Source organism: Zosterops lateralis (genome assembly GCF_965231275.1).
Source record: "Zosterops lateralis genome assembly, contig: HAP1_HAP1_SCAFFOLD_52, whole genome shotgun sequence".
Lineage (NCBI taxonomy): Eukaryota > Metazoa > Chordata > Aves > Passeriformes > Zosteropidae > Zosterops > Zosterops lateralis.
The window spans coordinates 660-6,539 of record NW_028154612.1 but is presented as its reverse complement, the minus strand read 5'-3'; the positions used below and the strand labels follow the sequence as shown (position 1 = coordinate 6,539).

The 5,880-nt window shown below is 44.5% G+C and overlaps 1 pseudogene across 1 annotated transcript; it reads right to left on the bottom strand.

The window, feature by feature from the left end:
- Positions 1 to 391: 391 nt before the first annotated feature.
- Positions 392 to 4,848, bottom strand: LOC310923420 (beta-sarcoglycan-like; annotated as a pseudogene). Its single transcript has 6 exons — positions 4,816 to 4,848; positions 3,380 to 3,589; positions 2,414 to 2,599; positions 2,150 to 2,312; positions 1,506 to 1,637; positions 392 to 666 (listed from the first exon to the last, which is right to left on the bottom strand). The product of its transcript is annotated as a beta-sarcoglycan-like (transcript).
- Between the last annotated feature and the right edge of the window lie 1,032 nt (positions 4,849 to 5,880).

The following is a 5,880-nucleotide window of genomic DNA, read 5'->3' as shown; positions in this document are numbered from 1 at the left end:
TCAATGTATCAACAAGAAAGCAGAGAAAAGTCTGCCACTTCAGCCATCCTAGGAGAATCTATTTTCAACAAAAAGTTGACATTCGTGTTGAAGTACTTCAGACTGTGGTTATATTCTCAGCAGTCTTCAAGGTCTTGAGACAGGACAAAAACCTCCTCAAGAGACTACTGTAGGCAGTAGAGGTGTTGCCAAGATCATGTTCTTTTACATATATTCTACTGATCCCAATTCGAGAAGGTACTTCAGTATGCACGTACACTGAAAGCTTATAGATTCAGTGGCAGTACTGCAGCTAACAGGATGATGGCCTAATACTGCTGACTGTAACAGCCTTTCCTTAAAAATACAGTGTAAGAAATGTTAGCATAAACTGCTGCAAAAGAAGAAACCCTTGAAGGCATGCAATTACTTCATACAAATATGTGTAAACACGGAGGAGACCTGTCCCTGCAGCAGTTTCTTTCAGTGCGTGGCTCCACAGGGGTTGACAGAGGTCTGGCAGCCCATGTTGTGCCCTGTCACCTGAACCTTGAACAGCGTCCCGTCCGCACACATGCACAGCTTGAAGCGCAGCCAGTTGCCGTTATTGAACTGTTCCCCGTGAGAAGAACTTGGCAGTCGTGACGGGCTGACCATCACAGTTCCGTTCAGGATGATGCTGTTTTCCTAGTAAGGAGACAGGAAAAAAAAAAAAGAAGTTGTAGAATTACAACTTCTAATGTAAATAAGGCATATTGTTTTTGAGAAGGACAAGCTGGTTTAATGGATAAATAACACGTCTAGGATGGCTGTAGAATCAACAGTAAAAAAAAAGGTATGTATGCAAATGTTTAATTTTTTAATAACAATTACAGCAATGCCTGTGGATTTCTTGACTATATACAGCAATGTACTTTGCTATTTCAGTGGTGTATCGATATTGAGAAAGACAGCAGTAGGGTGACTTTCCACTTTACATTCTTATTAGCAAATGCAGTAAATATAAAATATGGACATGAAACAGGAAACAGTGTTTGAATTCATGCATGAAATTCATTCACATTTGAAAGTGCATATACCTTTATTTTTATCCTTTTTTTCCATCGTTCTATATATACTACCATCTTAATCTCCAAAAATCTTAAAGAAATGCCAGTGAATCTTAGAGCAGCAGCACAGAATGCTCCAAACTATATGCTCTGCTCTTCTGGCAAACATTGCCATCCCTGGTTAAGCTTTCAGAGGAGATTAACTTCCTTTGGTATTCATGCCAGTACAGAGGCCAATATATTAGCTTTAACTGCATTGTAGGTTTTTGGTGTCTTAATAGCGGTAAATCAATATTACCTGGAACTATTCAACCACTACTTAACTGCAAAGTAATAAACCATCTATTTAAATCCAAATGACTTCTGTGCATGAGTAATTTTATAAAATTTGAAATGACATAAAGCTACATCAGTTTACTATCAGCCTAGATTTGAAACTAAGCTGTTAGAAGAATTGCTTTAATTTGAAATACTTACTGCTTTAAGTTCCATGTTTCCACCCATTCGAAACTCAATTGTCTTGCCTGTGATGAAAACACCTTCATTTCCCCGGACAATGGCACGACCATCAACCTTTATGTTTAGATCGCTGGTTGCATTGCTGGTAATCTAAGAACATAACCAAAAAAGCTGTATTACACCTTAATGAAAATGTGCTACTTGCATTTGTCTGAGTAACTTTAATTACCTTAAGAGTAGTGCTGTGCAATGTAATAAAAACCTTGAATGTACTTTTTGCCCTTCTGCCATTAGCTTCTGCATATTTGTTATTTCCCACGTTCAGTTTCAAAACAAGATCAGTGAATTTTGGAAGGTATGTGAAATTAATTTTTCTTGTATAAAAAAAACCAAATTTATATGACAATTTTATGAGATACACAGCTAACACTTGTACCAAATACAGGCTTCCTGTTAAGACAGATGATGTAAATTTACCCCTCATTTTCACTTAACCTGTTCCTCCTGTGTATTCATAGTTGTGAGTGGTTTTTCTGCAACACGATTGCTCAGTGTTTCCAAAGGCACACTCAACCCTCTATAAAACCACTAACCCAACTCTACTTTTACACAAACAAACAATGGGCTGTATTCTTATTACTTACAAAAGATAAGAGACATACCCTCTCTGTAGAGGCCTTTTGTACATTCAATATTTTAACTCCATTTGGCAGATGAAATTCATGGGTTTGTTCGTGGCTCAACAAATTCCATGCCAATATCGCTGGTAATAGAAGTTTTGTCTTTTTCCACGCTAAGCTTGGTTGTTCCTTGCTGAAATACAATCTTCAGAAACAAAGTCATGAACTTAATGATGTTTCAAATTAGCAATGTGAGTGTAATTCTCTAGTGTTGCTCACAAACTTTCAATTCATGTTATAACTTACAGGCTGATTATTCCCAGTGATCACCAAGTCTTCATTCCGTCTCCCTCCTACAGTGCTTTTATATAAGGGATGTATAACACCCATGTCAGACACTTGCTTAAACCGCAGTAAGCCACTCTCATGGAATTCCATACTGTCACAACCATTGGGACCAATTCTTACCACTGCCCAGATAACCAGGGTAATCTGAAAGAGAAACACATTTTCAATCATCATGTTGATTGTTCGGATCTTCCTACCACAATTATTGTATTAATTAGATGTTTTATTTGAACAATTATTAATGTCAATGTTTAAGTGAGGTTTAAGTATGAGTTTACTGTAGTCTGTTCCTATTGAAAACATCATAACACATTTAATTATGAAAAGCATTTAAAATTATTTTTAGACTTATTAGAAACAGTAGCTAAAATTATTTCTATATATATAAAATGTTAAATTGCATCCACAGTTACATCTTTCTTTTGTTTAAGGGTAACCACTGACTAAACAGATTTCCTGAACAGTTCAGCTTGGTATATACTTAACGTTGAACTGCAAGAATGCATCCTCGGATGTGCAATTACAAAAAATAATTTATTATTTCTCATTGACCAAGCAATAAAAATGTGGTTACTAGAACAATGAAGTTTTAAAGTGCAGTACCTAGTTAATTCTAAATGTTCACATACAGCTCTGTAATGTAAAATATAACCATATTTTATATGCCATATATCCTGAATTCATATGTACTAGTAACACTTCTCATGGGGTGACCATGATAACCGAAATAACCATGCCTGAATTTACACCATTCTTGCATCTAATCTTGCTCAGACTACAAAAGAACTAAAAAGAAAGGAGAAAAGTGGGAATCTCCTTCAGTACATTATAAGTCCTTGGCCATCCTGGAAGTTTTATTTTTTTAGTGAACTGTCAGAATGAAACACGACCTAATGTTACTTACGCTATAGCTATTATACTCACAATCAGATTGATGACGGCCAAAATAAAAAGAACAACAATCACACATATGGCCAAGTTGCCTTTCCTGCCACGTAACCCTGTCCTATGGAGACGGTCTTCATCAATTGGAATGTATCCTGCTTTGAAGTTGCTGTTGTGCTCCTTATTAACGTTCCTGCGTTCCACAGCCTTCTCTCGCATAGACTTCTTCACCGGGCCGTTAGAGCTTTGCTGTAACACAGGGCATGGGTTAGCTTCAAAAGGCACGTAAATTAGCTACAATGACACACACATATGTATGCAAACAATGTAAACTGACTAGTGGAATATACTGGATATTATGTTGAGAATAATTTTTCCGTCTGCCACCCTGCTGTCAGAATACACACTTAGAACCACAGCAACCTCTGCTAACATAATGACTAAATTTAAAATCCAGATACTTTCAGACAATATATGACTTTAATATTTATCATGGCAGATGGGAATTATTAATTATATTGTTACAGTTAAAAACCTAAAACCAGCTACCAAGAAATTCATCAAGTTTTTACCTCTCAGAGATGATACAGGACATAATCCTGCACGTCATCTGCCAGTACACAGGATTTTAGTTCCCTCCGTGCTCATATGTGGTAGACTCTCAGTGACTATTCAAGAAGAGCATGGTGGATACAGTTTTTAAATTAGTTTGACAGTACAGAGTTTGCATTCAACTCCTGTTGCTTGCATGCAGCATCGAGAAAGATACTGTGAGGCTTCACACCTGGCATGGGGAACTTGGCCGGAGTGGCTTTCGTGTAATAATCTGAAGTTATGACATTGTAAGGGATTTCCTCTCAATGTAACAAATTAATAGAGGAAACTCTTGTACATATTCGTAGTGAAAATAAATCTTTAATGTATTTTTGTAGCTGTCCAAAACGGAACGGTTTGTTATTTAGGGATTCACATGTTCAAAGAAGAAGCTTGATCTTTTGGACGGAATTAAGTTTGTTCACTTGAATCCTAAAGCTACACTTAAGTGACTGCACTTGCACGTCTACGCTGAAGTAGCAACACCGTGTTTTCTTCTGCTGCTGAAGAGCTAAGAGATAGTACTGAGAAAGGTGCTTGACCTGACAAGTTTATGGAGATGTTCGGGCCCCGTGTGGCCCTGCAGAGCACACACGACCTGCAGGCCCCGGGGCACCCGCCGCCTCCCGCCCCGGCCAGAACCCTGCGCCTCAGTGCAGTGCCGGGCACGCACCATTGCCGTCTGTGGCACACCCACGCCTCGGGCAGCACGGCGCCGCTGCGGGCCGCCCCGCCCCGCCCCGCCCGGACAGCAGCCTCGGGCCGCCTCTCCCCTCCCCAGCCGAGCGGGTCCCGCCCGCTCACCGCGGGCCCGGTCCCCCCTGACCCCGGCGGGGACGGCGCCGCCGCCCTCCCGTGCCCGTGTCCCGCCGCGTACGGACCTGCTCGGGGCCGGCCGCCGCCATCTTGCCCCGCCGCCGCCGCGCGGGGCCCGCGGGCGCCCCCTGGTGCCGCTCCGCGCGGCGGGTCCCCGCGCCCGCTGCCGTTACCCGGCAGCGTCACCTGGCGGCCGCGGGCCGTACCCGCTCCTCGCTGCCCCTCTCCGTTACCGTGGCACCGCCGCCGCCGCCGGCCGTACATCACCATCGCGGCCGTACGGGCCCGGGGCAGGGGCACCGGGCCGGCTGTACCATCGCTGGTAGACCCGCGCCGCCCGAGGAGCGCTCCCGGAGCGACATCGAGCCAACGCAACACCCCCAAGAGCGAGCTAACATCCTGCCATGGCCAGAGACTTAAAGAGTTTGGTGGGCGCGGGGAGCGCCCGGGAGCTGCAGGAGAAGCTGGAGAACTGGCATCAGGAGTACGAGGTGGGTGCTGGCGCTCCCGGGCCGGGGCGGCCGGCGCCGGGCGTTGCAGTGGCCGGTTTGGGCCCCGTCCCGCGCCCCTGCGGTTGGCGCCCCTCACACACCTCTGAGTGCCAGCCCCGGCTTTTTTGCCTCTTTGCCCATGGCGAGGCTCCCTGAAAACAAGGGCCGGAGGTTGAAAGTGAGGTTTGAGGCACACTGGCTCTAAACAGGAGAGAGCGTTGGAGTAAAAGAGCAGCAGGTGAAAAGGACCCGGGGCGGGCTTGTGCTCAGGAGAAACCGGCCGTGGGCCAGAAACGGGCAGGAGAACGGGGGGGAAAGAGGTGCTGAGGCGGAGAACGGGCTATCCAGCACCCCAGCCCTTCTGGGAGGGGAAAGAGGCTGCTGCAAGGCCACACGGCCCCGAGGGGTCAGAACGGGACTGAGGGAAGAGTTTCGGCTGCAGAGGGAATGTAGTGGAATCCAGGGAGTGACAGGAAACTGAGGAGGTGAAACAGTGGAAGAAATAGAGAAGGTGTGAAATTAGGGAAAGATGAGGCGGATGAACATGAAACTTGTCAGGTGTGACTTTGCTCAGTGGAAAATCGTGACAGAGTTTTCACTCCTGCATCCCCAGGTTTCTGTACCTTCAGGATGTAGATG